A 15,161-nucleotide genomic window follows, 5' to 3' on the forward strand; every position below is an offset into this window, starting at 1 on the left:
AATATCATTCTAAATGGGGAAAAGCTGAGAGTTTTCGCCCTAAGTTCAGAACGGTGCAGGGATATCCACTATCAACACTGCTATTCCACATAGTATTAGAAGTCCTAGCCACAGCAATTAGACAACAAAAAGAAATCAAAGGCATCCAAATCGGCAAAGAGGAAGTCAAACTCTCAGTCTTTGCAGATGATAGGATACTTTATGTGGAAAACCCAAAAGACTCCACCCCAACACTGCTAGAACTCATACAGGAATTCAGTAAAGTGGCAGGATATAAAATCAATGCACAGAAATCAGTGGCATTCCTATACACCAACAACAAGACGGAAGAGAGAGAAATTAAGGAGTCGATCCGATTTACAATTGCACCCAAAACCATAAGATACCTAGGAATAAATTTAACCAAAGAGGCAAAGGGTCTGTACTCAGAAAACTATAAAATACTCATGAAAGAAATTGAGGAAGACACAAAGAATTGGAAAAACGTTCCATGCTCATGGATTGGAAGAACAAACATTGTGAAGATATCAATGCTACCTAGAGCAATCTATAGATTCAGTGCAATCCGCATCAAAATACCATCCACTTTTTTCAAAGAAATGGAACAAATAATCCTAAAATTTATATGGAACCTGAAGAGACCCCGAATAGACAGAGGAATGTTGAAACAGAAAAGCAAAGCTGGTGGCATCACAATTCCAGACTTCCTGCTCTATTACAAAGCTGTCATCATCAAGACAATATGGTACTGGCACAAAAACACACACATAGATCAATGGAACAGAATCGAGAGCCCAGAAATGGACCCTCAACTCTATGGTCAACTAATTTTTGACAAAGCAGGAAAGAATGTCCAATGGAAAAAAGACAGTCTCTTCAACAAATGGTGTTGGGAAAATTGGACAGTGACATGCAGAAGAATGAAACTGGACCATTTCCTTACACCACACACAAAAATAGACTCCAAATGGTTGAAAGACCTCAATGTGAGACAGGAGTCCATCCAAATCCTAAAGGAGAACACAGGCAGCAACCTCTTCGACCTCAGCCACAGCAACTTCTTCCTAGAAACATCACCAAAGGCAAGGGAAGCAAGGGCAAAAATGAACTATTGGGATTTCATCAAGATAAAAAGCTTTTGCACAGCAAAAGAAACAGTTTACAAAACAAAAGACAACTGACAGAATGGGAGAAAATACTTCAAATGACATATCAGATAAAGGGCTAGTATCCAAAATCTATAAAGAACTTATCAAACTCAACATCCAAAGAACAAATAATCCAATCAAGAAATGGGCAGAAGACATGAACAGACATTTTCCAAAGAAGACATCCAAATGGCCAACAGACACATGAAAAAGTGCTCCACATCGCTCAGCATCAGGGAAATCCAAATCAAAAGCTCAATGAGATACCACCTGACAGCAGTCAGAATGGCTAAAATTAACAAGTCAGGAAATGACAGATGTTGGCGGGGATGTGGAGAAAGGGGTACCCTCCTACACTGTTGGTGGGAATGCAAGCTGGTGCAACCACTCTGGAAAACAGTATGGAGGTTCCTCAAACAGTTGAAAATAGAGCTACCGTACGATCCAGCAATTGCACTACTGGGTATTTACCACAAAGATATAAATGTAGGGATCCGAAGGGGTACGTGCACCCCGATGTTTATAGCAGCAATGTCCACAATAGCCAGACTGTGGAAAAAGCCAAGATGTCCATCGACAGATGAATGGATAAAGAAGAGTGGTATATATACACAATGGAATATTATGCAGCCATCAAAATGAATGAGATCTTGCCATTTGTAACGACGTGGATGGAACTGGAGGGTGTTATGCTGAGTGATTTAAGTCAATTAGAGAAAGACATGTATCATATGACGTCATTGATATGAGGAATTTTAATCTCAGGAAACAAACGGAGGGTTGCTAGAGTAGTGGGGGTGTGGGAGGGAGGGGTGGCTGGGTGATAGACATTGGGTAGGGTATGTGCTATGGTGAGCACTGTGAATTGTGCAAGACTGTTGAATCACAGATCTGTACCTATAAAACAAATAATGCAATATATGTTAAGAAAAAAAAACAAGAAAAAGATAGCAGGAGGGGAAGAATGAAGGGGAGTAAATCAGACGGGGAACGAACCATGAGAGACGATGGACTCTGAAAAACAAACTGAGGGTTCTAGAGGGGAAGGGGTTGGGGGGATGGGTTAGCCTGGTGATGGGTATTAAGGAGGGCACATTCTGCCTGGAGCACTGGGTTTTATGCACAAACAATGAATCATGGAACACTACATCAATAACTAATGATGTCATGTATGGTGATTAACATAACAATAAAAAATTAAAAAAAATTAAACAACTAATCAAATATGCCAAATGAAATTAGTGGTTTCAGTCAATAAACACCATAAATACTTTAAAAAATATTCACAAACACAGAAGGACCTGGGGAAGTCACCCAGGCAACTTAATAAATTAAACATTCATTTATTCATTATTTTATTTTCTAACAAAAAAGACTTTCAGCTTCATCTACACATACAAAGAAAATGTGTTTTTATTCTATTATAAAGCCTTTGATGATTTTTCCCCCCTATGTATGGCTTACATAGGGATATTGGAACACTGGAATGAAGCAGAAAATAATTTTCAGTAAACCAAAATTCCACATCAGAGAGGAACAACAAAAAGAACAAAACAGATTTTACCAGTGGACAAATATCACAAGGTCCCTTCTTCTGAGGCAAATCATTCCTCTCCTCATTTTGGGGGACACAAAAGTCCTTGACCTGCCTGGCAACTATATTGACCCATCCAGGCACATTTATTTATATGTAGCATTCCTATTTTAAAGGGATAAGCATCAACCCAATTTCTGTTTTAACTTTAACATTTTTCAGCTTTATTGAGTTACAATTAACAAATTGATATTTTATATATTTAAGGTGTGCAACTAGATGTTTTGATATATGTATATACTGTTACATCACCATGCTCAAGCTGATTAACATATTCATCACCTCACTTCGTGAATGTTTCCTACCTTCCTTCCTCTCTTCCCCACTCCCTCTCTTTCTCTCTCTTTCTCTTTCTTTCTCTCTGTGGTGAGAATGCAAGATTTATGTTGTTAGAAAATTTCAAATATACAATATATATGGTATTGTTAACTATAGTCACCATGCTATTTTCTAAATCTACAGAACTTAACTCATCTTGCATAATTGATATCCTATACTATTTGACTAACATCTCCCCATTACCCTTACCCCAAAGCCCCTGGAGACTATCATTCTACTCTCTGCTTTGTGGTTTGAATATTTTTGTTTACACATGTAAGATGATGTATTTGTCTTTCTGTGTCAGGATATTTTCCTTAGCATAATGACCTCCAGTTTTATCTATATTCTTGCAAAAGGAGAATTTCCTTCTTCTTTAAGGCTGAACAATCTTCCATATATATTTTTTCTTTCCACATTTTCTTTAGTCATTTGTCTATTGATGGACATTTGGACATTGAAGTCGTTTCTATGTCTTGGCTATTGTAAATAATGCTGAAGTGATACTAGAGTATAGATATGTCTTTCAGGTAGTGATTTCATTTACATACTCAAAATTGGGATAACTGGATCATATGATGGTTCTTTTAATTTATTGAGGAAACTTTATACTACTTTTTATAATGGGTAGACCAATTTACATTTCCACCAACAGTGTATAATGGTTTCCTTTTCTGCACACCCTTGCCAACACTTCTTATCTTTTATCTTTCTTATAATAGTCATTCTAACAGATGTGAGATCATATCTCTTGTGCTTTTCATTTACATTTCCCTGATGATTAGTGACATTGAGCACCTTTTCATGTACCCATTAGCCATTTGTATGTCTTTTGAAAAATGTCTCTTCAGATCCTTTGCATATTTTTTAATCAGATTACTTGTTTGTTTTTTTTTTTTTTTGTCTATTGAGTTGTGTGAGTTTCTTTTATATTTTGGATATTAGTTCCTTATTAAATATATAGTTTGCAAATATTTTCTCCTCTATTTCCAGTGTTGTGTTTCCACTCTGTTGACTGTTTTCTATGCTGTGCAGAATCTTTTAACTTGATGCAATTCCATTTGCATATTTTTGTTTTGTTTTCCATATTTTGTTGTCATATCCAGAAAATCACTGGCAAGACCAATGTCAAGAAGCTTCATCTATATTTTCTCCTAGGATTCTCCTGGGTTCTTTATTGTGTTTTACTCTACATATCTGTTTCTATACTGTTTTGATTATTGTGGCTTTGTAATATATTATGAAATCAGAAAGTGTGATGCCTCCAATTTTGTTCTTTTTGCTCAAATTTGCTTTGGCTATTCAGGGTCTTTGGTGTTTCTATACAAATTTAGGGGTTCTGACAGGGATTGCACTGAATCTGTAGATCACTTTGAGTCAGAAGGGCATTTAAAAAATATTAATTCACCTTAATTTTTTAAACACTAAAAACAAGAATTAAAATAAACAAATATCTATTACAGAGAAATAGGGATAATTCAGATAAAATAGAATAATTTAAATTAAAAATCTACTTTGCTTAACTGTGAAATCTGAGATTTTATTGCATTCATTAAACAAGAGTACCTTGAAATGAAGAGTAAGTTTCCAGGGAACAAAAAGAAATAGATTTCTAAAATTAAAATAAGATGCTGAATTTAAAACAAATACTAATCAGTGGACTGAATGATGTGATAGACATAGCTGAAGACTATGTGATAGACATAACTGCAGACTAAGTTGATGTTCTAGCAAATAAAGCCAGGGACATCTGGTATCGTGTAGTACAAACAAGACAAAGTAAAAAAACATATGGGGCACCTTGGTGGCTCACTCAGTTAAGTGTCTGCCTTCGGCTCAGGTCCTGATGTCCTGGGATTGAGTCCCTCATTAGGCTCCCCTCTTGGTGGGGAGTCAGCTTCTCCCTCTGCCCCTCCCCTCCACTCATGTGTGCTCTCTCTCTTTCTCTCTCTCTCACAAAAATAAATAAATACATTTTTTAAAAAAATTAAAAAAAAAGAAAAACATGGTTCAGTGGTAGACATGGGTGATCAACTGGAAATAGTTTACTTTTGTTGTGAGGAAAAAAAATAAAGATATTGAACAAAAGAAAAACTGAGTTTTCAACTTGAAGAAATATAAAAAAGTATAAGCAGGCAAACTGATTTACTAATTTGAAAACCCACATATCAAATTTCCCTGGATAATGAAGAAATTTTAAAATGTAATATAAAAAAGAGAAGTTTTTAAGGACAAATATTTCTCTATATTACAGTTTTCATGAGCAAAAATAGAAATGAAAAGACCATGTCAAACTGTATAAAAAATTCTAATTTAATTCCAGCAGGAAGATTATCAATCAAATATTAGAGAAAGTAGTAATTTTTTTTCAGATATGAAAGGACTCAGAAAATTTCAGACATGGAAAAACTAGGAAAAATCAACAACCACATCTAGTGCCTAAGCATGAATACACTAGAATTATATATTATGAACTTTAAACCATACAGTATTTCTAGAAAGAAGAATATATTGGATTTAGAAAAAGTAGAAAATATTCTATATGCACTAAGAATTTTAAAAAATCATTTGATCTTGATACTTGTAACATTTTCATTTTTGTGACAAAGCTTAGAAATATAGGTTTTTGCATCTTTTCAAATTATTCAGGTCACATTAACTGATTTTGCAAAGAATATTTTTTGTATAATAAAATAGTGCTTATTCTTGATTTTTAAAAATAATTTATGGAAATAAAGAAGAACCAAATGATAAAGAGCAAAGGCTATTTATTCAAAGTTTGCTGTAACAAGAGAGTTAACCACTATCACTTGCATTTTGTCAGAGATTCAAAAGCAGGCAAAAGATTGGGGGAGGTTTATAGTGGACAAAATAGAAAGTTTTGAGTATGCCATGATTGGAAGCTGATGTCATAGAGAAGCTGTAGGTGAGCTACTTAGAAACAGAGCATCCTATGTGATTGGTTACAAATGCAAGTCTTGCCTTATCTGATTGCTTTTAAGTTGGAAATGGGGAAAAATGTAGAGAAGCTGTAAGTTATTGATCAAGTCCTGGTCTTTTGGGGCCAAATGTTATTGTTTGACTTCCTCGATTGTTGTTAAGGAAAATCATTTAACCTCCTACACATATGATTTATGGAAAATATGTAGCCTGGCTCCTGGGCTGTTTATTGTAGATAGCAGGTTGATTTCTTGGGCTCTTTGCTACAGTTTATGAGTCAGAGTTCTATTTATATATATGGCCTAGACATTGTCCATTTATATCAAGCCTCCTAAATAAAAGCCTAGAAAAAATCACAAAAGTCATTTTTTGTAGAGGAAGAACATAATATAATGTATACACAATGACTTAAAACATGTAGCTGACAAAAATTAAAAGTGAAAAGATAGTAAATTATATATATTTCCTTAGAAATCATTAAGATAATGTTTGCTGCCTAAAATTCTTAAAGCAAAATACAGGAATTTAATTAACCATTTTATCCATAGTGATAAAAGTAACTAACATAACTAAAATTAATAATGGGGGTGCCTGGGTAGCTCAGTTGGTTAAGCGACTGCCTTTGGCTCAGGTCATGATCCTGGAGTCCTAAGATAGAGTCCAGCTTTGGGCTCCTTGCTCAATGGGGAGTCTGCTTCTCCCTCTGACCCTCCCCTCTCTCATGCTTTCTCTCTCTCTCAAATAAATAAATAAAATCTTTAAGGTAAAATAAAATAAAATTAATAATTTAGTTAAATTGTGTGATGGGAGAGGTATTGAGTGATAACTTTGATGCAGTGAATTCTTCATTTTCAATTATGGTATATCAATGAATATTTTTCAGTTGTGATACAATCAAAATTTTAAATTATAATGAAAGAACAAGCAGTAGGCAAAGAGTTGGTACACTCAAACAGTGAATCTGGTGAGAATGGGCATAGGAACCAAAAAGTAAAAAGGCTTCTAATTATATGTATATATGGTTTAGTTGTAATTTATTTTGTTTTTGACTACCTTTAAAATATATAGACTGTGCTACTATGCTATTTTAGAAATCCCTTTTCCCAGCTAATTGGTTAAAATAAATACGTAAATTGAAGATTTTTACTCAATGATTGAAGTAAGTGATTGAATGTCAATTATGTGTGTATATATAAATATGATGACATATAAATATGTATACATAATATACAGTGTATATATTATGAATATATGCTATAATCTTCTAGTAAACTCTTCCAAACTTTTATTGACAAATTTGTGAGCAAATGAGGACAAAATATTTTTATCTTTGTATTTCATTTTGTGTTGCCTTTTTTTTTGCTTGTTTTTTTTGGTTTTGTTTCTGCTTTGTTATTATTGAAAGAAAATTCAGCTGAAATAATATTTCATTATTCAGAACAATGCTGAATTTGGTAATTTATTTTATTTTTCAAATAGAATCTTTTCTAAACAGTGAAAATTAAAGCTATTTATAGATACAATTTCTAATTTTTTTATAAGAAAATGATATTAAATTGCCAACAGTACATGACTTAATCACCACACATGGTAAAGTAAAGAAATAATTGGTGAATACTTTGAGAAGTATTGAAGTTTTCGATTATGTATATATACATATATATATGAAATTTTCATACATATATGAAAATTTTCTCCACTTCAAAGAACACTTTCTCTTAAAATCTCATAATTTTATTTTGCATACAATGAACAACTCTCCAAATGATGTTTTTCAGATTCCAATATGTTGACTAATTTAAAATTTGAATGTAAAGAACACATAGATTTTCATTTAAAAGTACTAAATATATTAGAATCAAGTACAGAACCTAACCTTTTATTTGGTAAAGTATAGTCATTACTCAGAAAAGCAATGAAGGATAGTCAGGGAGAAACCTGTTAATACTTTCTGTATCACAGAGTTTAAGCAAGAAAATAAAATACACTGCCAGTTAGATCAAGAGCAGGAGTTACATATATGGAATGAGTTACAAAAATGAAAGAAGTGAAAAACGAAGTCGTGGACCATGAGGCAAGTAGGTCAGGAGTTTACTATCCCTAGGGCTGGAAGAGTAGTGTTACCTGACCCCAGGAGCTGGGCTTTATTGCATGAACCCATGGAAGGCTGCTCAGAGGGACCTGGGACCATCGCAGAAAAGCAGACACTGCTAGAGAGACCACCCTAAGCTGAAAGAGGGAGGGAGGCAGTAGGGGAGGTAGACAGAGACAGAGGTAGACACATCTTTCTTTTCTGTATTGCAATTTTCTTCTAGCATCTACTTTTATTTAGTTGGTAAGGCAGGCTGCATAAGAGCACAACAGTGTTGTCAGTACCTGGAGAATGCTTCCCCTAACTATTCTACCACATATCTTTATTTTACAAAATGTATATAATGACTTGGCTTTTGAACAGGAAGACAGGGCATTGAAATATAACACTACATCTCCCCAAATGGATGCACTTGGATGGCCATTACATACCATCAAGGAAACACACATGCACACAAAATGGCGGGAGATATTGTAACTACTAAACTGGATGGAACTCTTAAACTCCATCCTGACTGGTTGGAGAAATAGATTATAGAGGAAAGAATGTCACATATCAAAACAGATAGGACCAGGCTTGAATTCTGCCTTTTCCAATTGTCAACTACACAACCTTTTGAACCTCAGTACCCCATCTATAAAATAGTGTTAAATGTAATTTTCTCAATAGATTAATGATATTATTAAATTGAATGGCATTTAGTGGAGTGTTTTTCACCTCATTGGTGCTAAATGCATGTTACTTCCTTATTATTATTTTTTTAAACATTTTATTTATTTATTTGAGAGAGAGAGAGAGAAGCAGCATGAGAGGGGATAGGGTCAGAGGGAGAAGCAGGCTCCCCACTGAGCCGGGAGCCCGATGTGGGACTCGATCCCAGGACTCCGGGATCATGACCTGAGCCGAAGGCAGTCGCCCAACCAACTGAGCCACCCAGGCGCCCCTTATTATTTTTTTTCTATTTAGGACTGTAATATAAAATTTACTTGAATAATGTGAAATTTTACACTAAGCAGTTCCATAAAAGGGACCTTATTTAAAAATACATAGAACTTAATGGTAGCCATGATTTAAAATACATGGTCACAACAGTGATTTTTGTTTTAGTACCAAATGTTTCAGAAGTGCTCTTGCAGAAGGATTTTTTTAAAAATCCAATGGCTCGGGCACCCGGGTGGCTCACTTGGTTGAGCAACTGCCTTCAGCTCAGGTCATGATCCTGGAGTCCCGGGATTGAGTCCCACATCGGGCTCCCTGCTCGGCGGGGAGTCTGCTTCTCCCTCTGACCCTCTTCCCTCTTGTGCTATCTCTCATTCTCTCTCTCTCTCAAATAAATAAATAAAATCTTTAAAAAAAAAAAATCCAATGGCTCCTGGGTAAATACTCAAAGCTTTATCAAATTACACAATGACTGGAATCCTGTGTTATTGCTCTGTTGGTGAAATTACAGTTCTCCTGTGTAGAATGAAATTTAAGTTGTATCTTGGTTAACTATTGCTTTTTACCAATCCCTGGAAAATTCTTCTGAGAATTAAGCCCCATGAAATTCCTTCAGAGAGATACTCTCTGCCTTCATATATCTTCAGCTGATTTTTACTCAAAAGTTCTTGCTCAACATTGATTCACTTGAGATTTTCACAGAGCTGTAAACCCTGACAAGTCATGCATAACGATTTGCAATCTCAGAGAATATTTGCTTGTATTAAAATGCCTTATTAATATTTCAAATTGGTCTTTAGAGACTTTTAAGAAAGTCCATTTTTTCTGCTTTTCCACTGATATATAACCTTCCAAAATGCATGCTATTTATAAAGCATAGTACAAAAGAAATCAAATGAAAAGAGTGACACAGGGCAATTCCCAAAGGAAACAAGGCTTAAATTTTATTGTAGAAAAGATATCTTGAAAGCTTTTTTATGTACTTTAATCTTTTTTTTTTTCAGATTTGTATAAAACATCAGCTGAAAGGTATTAATCCCAAGCATGGGAACAGCTAAGTGTGTGCCACAGGATATATTTAACATGAAAATATTGTGCATTAAGTAGCCAATGAAACTTTAGAAGGCAGTTTCTGTGGTTGTTTTTCATGGGAAATTGTTGTAAAAATTAAGAAAGCTTATAAAGCACTTTTAAAGTTTTCTCTGATTAGAAGCTAGTTATAGGGCGCCTGGGTGGCTCAGTCGTTGGGCGTCTGCCTTCAGCTCAGATCATGGTCGAGGGTCCTGGGATCGAGCCCTGCATTGGGCTCCCTGCTCAGCGGGAAGCCTGCTTCTCCCTCTCCCACTCCCCCTGCTTGTGTTCCCTCTCTCCTGCCTCTCTCTCTCTCTGTCAAATAAACAAATAAAATCTTAAAAAAAAAATAGAAGTTATATAGAGAAGGGGCTACTACTGGTTTAGTATCTATTGACCAAACGTATATAATAATTTCTAGAAAAAAATAGATTATTTGAATATTCTAGTAGAATAATGGACTTCTTGGCATTACTTCAGATATTTTTATTTGAAAATCTAGCATTATAAAGAATAATAATTTTTCCTTTTCTACTATGTATATAATTAGGGCACATAGCACGAATAAAGGAACAGAATTGTCTAATGTGGGATACCTTTCTCAGAGTAGATACTGATTTTTTTCTGTTAAACATTTAACCAGGAATAGAAATCCTTCATTAACATAAATAATATATTTCATTAATTTCATTAATTTACTTAAAAATGCCAACTTTGACTTTCCCTGGTTTGTAGAGGAAATTCTCTGATCTCTGTCTTCATCTACTCATAAAGTATTCTGTGTGTGTGTGTATGTGTGTTTCCAAATTTCCTATTTTTATAAGGATACCAGGCATGTTAGAGTAGGGGCCCACACTACTCCAGTTTGACCTTATCTTAATTAATTACATCTACAATGATCCTATTTCCAAATAAGATCACCTTGATGTACCGGAGTCTAGATCTTCAACACATGAACTTTGAGGGGAAACAATTCATACCCTAACACATACCCTGAAGAGTTCTATTTTCTTATTATCTATTTTTAATGGGGAAAAAAACCTTTTTTTTCTAATGTAAAAGAACTTCTAAAAGCACCAATGTTTCTTAAAATGTTGCCATCGAGGCTTTAAGTCAATAAGAACATAAGATATGTGTATATTTTTTCTTTGGGCCTGAAACCCCCTTACCAATTCTCCTGGGTAAGAAATCCTGAAACAGTTGGCCAGGGGACTTATTTGCTGTCCCTGCTCTTTATTTTCACCCTACCGTGTTCAAGGGACAGGCTGGGACTTTCCGTTAGGCTATGCTGTACTTTTGTGCATGCTCCCTTCAACCAGCCATCTGTGTACTCCAAGCTGTGACCTGAGCCCTTCAGATGCCAACAAAGTAGACTGATAGAGATATTTGCTCTACCTTACTTCACACAAACAAATAGAATTGCCAAATACTTGTGAGACCTACTATAGAGAGACGTGTAACTGTTAGTGACCATATATTTTGACCAGGGTAGAGAGTTAATATATTTCCTTTTTCTCTCCTGGATCCCTTTTCTGCTCACTTCTCTGTGCTACTTTAAACCATCATTTAGTCAACATCAAGAGGCTGCTTTTTCTTTTCTTTTTTTCCTTTTCTTGTTGTTCTTCATTTCACTTGTCACTCCATTCATGCCTTTCAGCTTTCACTTAACAAGGCTGGACCTTTATAGACACTTTAAGCCAAGCAGAACAATTTATTTTTATTTATCTATCTATCTATCTATCTATCATGTGGTGATCCAGCCTATTACCACAAAGGAGGTGTGATCTTGCACTCCTTGTCTTTCTCAGATTTCTCTATGGAATGGTTGGTTGGGGACTATTTTTAAGATGTTACAAATAATTTAAACTTAAATAACTATCACAAAGCCAGAGAAAATTTTAAAATCTGACGATTTTACAAGTGTGGCTTCTTAAAAGATGACAATTATGTTATTGCTTTATATCTATACTGTTCTTTCTTTCGTGAATCTCAGTAATCCTTGTATAAGCCCAGTACGATCAGCATTTTTCCAATCAGATCAAAGATTTGACTGATATAATTTTATAACACTTTATAAAGTATTATAAAGGACTGTTTATAATTTAAATTTTGAATGTAAAGAACACATAGATTTTCATTTAAAAGTACTAACTATATTAGAATCAAATACAGAACCTAACCTTTTATTGGTATAGGTCCATATTGTGTATTTAGCCACAATATGGACTTCTTACACTTTTTAGAGCTTTGTCTGGGCACCTACTACAGATTTAATTTTTCTTTCAATGTGCAATCAACAAAAATGCCTCCTAAACCAACTTTTATTTGTAGATGTCTATCTACTGATATTCTCTGAACAGGTTGGAGAGATGAATGCAAGCCATGGAACAAGTGTTTTGACATCAGAGAAAAAGTCCTTGGAACTTTGTTTTATAAACATAACAATAATTATACCCAGGAGTGTAATTTAACTAACTCTGCAAAATTTAATCAAGCCAGAAAGTGTAGTGCATTATATAATGAGAAAAATCATGGCACACACACAAGCCTACATAAGGCTCTCTCAGAATGGAATATCGGTGAGGCAAGAAAACGTTTTTGTTTTTTAATTAAACTTTTAATTTTGAGATCACAGATTCACATGCAGTCATGAGAAATGATATGGAGGTATTCTTTGTATCCTTACCCCATTTTTCTCCATGGTAACATCTTACATAATTATCATCTTGCCAAAACTATAAAAAATATCTTAGGTAGGATCAAAATTATTTAATCTACCAATCTTATTTATTTATTTATTTATTTTTAAGATTTTATTTATTTATTTGAGAGAGAGAGAGAGAATGAGAGATACAGAGCACGAGAAGGAAGAGGGTCAGAGGGAGAAGCAGACTCCCCGCTGAGCGGGGAGCCCGATGCGGGACTCGATCCCGGGACTCCAGGATCATGACCTGAGCCGAAGGCAGTCGCTTAACCAACTGAGCCACCCAGGCGCCCTACCAATCTTATTTAGATTTCCCTAGTTTTACTTGTGTGTGTGTGTGTGTGTGTGTGTGTGTGTGTGTGTGTGTGTGTGTTTAGTTCTATGTGATTTATCACAGGTGTATGTTCATGTGTCCCATACCATAATCAAAACACTGAACAGTTCTAACATCATGAGGACTTCATGTTGCTTTTTTATAACCAGCCTCCCCTTACTCTACCTCCTTTCCTTCAACCTGGCAACCACAAATCTGCTTTCAATTTCTAAAATGTCATCATTTCAAGAATGTTAAATAAATAGAATCATAGAATATATCACCTTTCGGGACTGTTTTTTTTCCACTGGGTATAATTCCCTGAAGATTCATACAAATTGCTGCATGTATCAAAAGGCTGTTATTTTTATTGCTGAGTAGTATTCCATACTATCAACTACCACAGTCTTTTTAACCATTTTCCCAGTAAAGTACATCTGAGTCATTTCTAGTTTGGGGCTACTACAAATAATGCTGCTGTGAATATTTATGAATTTTTGCAAACACGGTTTTATGCGGACATATGTTTGCATTACTTTTGCATTAATGCCCAAGACTACAATTTGCTGAGTTGTACGCTAAATGTGTGTTTGATTTTATAGGAATCTGCTAAGTGTACGTTTCCACCTGCAGTGTACAAGTGACCTAGTTTCTCAGTGTTCTTGCCAGCATTTAGTGTTCCCATTGTGTTTTATTATTCATTATTAGATATTTCTTTTAGACAATCCTCCCCTTCTGAGTATGCATAATTGCTAATCATATTTCTGCTTATAATCTTAGTGTAAAAATACTATTTAGAGGCCAGAATCTTAGCATATTATTAAAAGTCCATGTGCATTTATAATCTGCTAATAAGGATAGTCAGGTATACTATTCTATTAAGTTTTCTAGGATGCCTTGAAGACAAAGAACAAGCTTTGCTTCAAGTTGCGTCTGCATTTCAACATGGAAGTAAAATCTTTGTAGTTAAACAGATATTAGACCATTAATAAGTGTGCCATACCTAAATAATTGAAGTGCTTATTAAAACTAAAAACTGAAAATTGTCAGTGCTTCCATAGTCAAGTACCAGAATGAATGCAGAATTTCATACAGACTTACTTGATTGTGGAAATACTTTTGTTTGCTACATAACCTGAATTAGTAGGTGGAATTATTCTAGTTAGGCAGAATAAAATATCAAGTATGCACTATTAGATGATTCATCAAGTACATTTCATGAATAAATGAGAGCTCTTAACCCACTAAATTTACAGTGGAGTTATATAGCCCTTAATAGATGGTTGTCTTGTTATATCTAGATCAGTTTTCATTTGGGAATAACTGAAATATGGTATAAATGTACCTAATTATGCAAATCATATTTGAAATATATAAACATAAAAGAAATCAGAAGAATACAGACACTAATTTTACCTCAAAATACAGTTTAAAGTTTATAAATTCCTTTAAAGTACACTTTAATTTTCAAAAATCCAGTGTAATAGGCATATTCTGATACCCATTGTAAAAAGATAATTATGTTGGCACTATATAGAAGAACCTAAAGGAATGAGAACTGAGCCTTGGGGACCAGTTAGGAGACTCATTAATAGTCCATGTAAGAAATAAAGATGGCATAAATGATGGAAAATTGTTTGAATGTACTATTTTGATGCCACTGATAATTTAATGTCAACTCACCCACATTACCCCTAATCACAAATCATCCAACTTCCCATTTTCTGAATAGGTATATAATATGCAATGCATGTTCTCACCCTGCCTTTAACTTTACCCCACAGTTGAACACCAGTTTGATTCTTTTTTCTTGATCATCAACCCAATCTAACCCTGATTATGTGTCAAAGAGGCCTTTCACAATGTTATTGGCACATAAAAAAAGGGTATTAAAATATTGGAAATCAAATATTTTCTTTTGGCCTCTCATCTGGTACAGTTGTTGTCAGGGGAAAAAACAAGGGCTATGTTTGACAGATAAATCCAAGAATTATATTTTGTAAGATACATCTACTATAGTGTTCCATAGGTATGTCAGCGTA

The 15,161-nt window shown here is 34.6% G+C and overlaps 1 protein-coding gene across 6 annotated transcripts in view; it reads left to right on the plus strand.

Moving 5' to 3' along the window:
* CDH18 (cadherin 18) overlaps nt 1–15,161 on the plus strand; it is a 990,219-nt gene that overhangs the window by 747,975 nt on the left and 227,083 nt on the right. The window lies entirely within an intron of this gene.

This window comes from Callorhinus ursinus, unplaced genomic scaffold, assembly GCF_003265705.2.
Source record: "Callorhinus ursinus isolate GAN/ISIS: 27379988/994484 unplaced genomic scaffold, GSC_fseal_2.0 scaffold3, whole genome shotgun sequence".
Taxonomy (NCBI): Eukaryota; Metazoa; Chordata; class Mammalia; order Carnivora; family Otariidae; genus Callorhinus; species Callorhinus ursinus.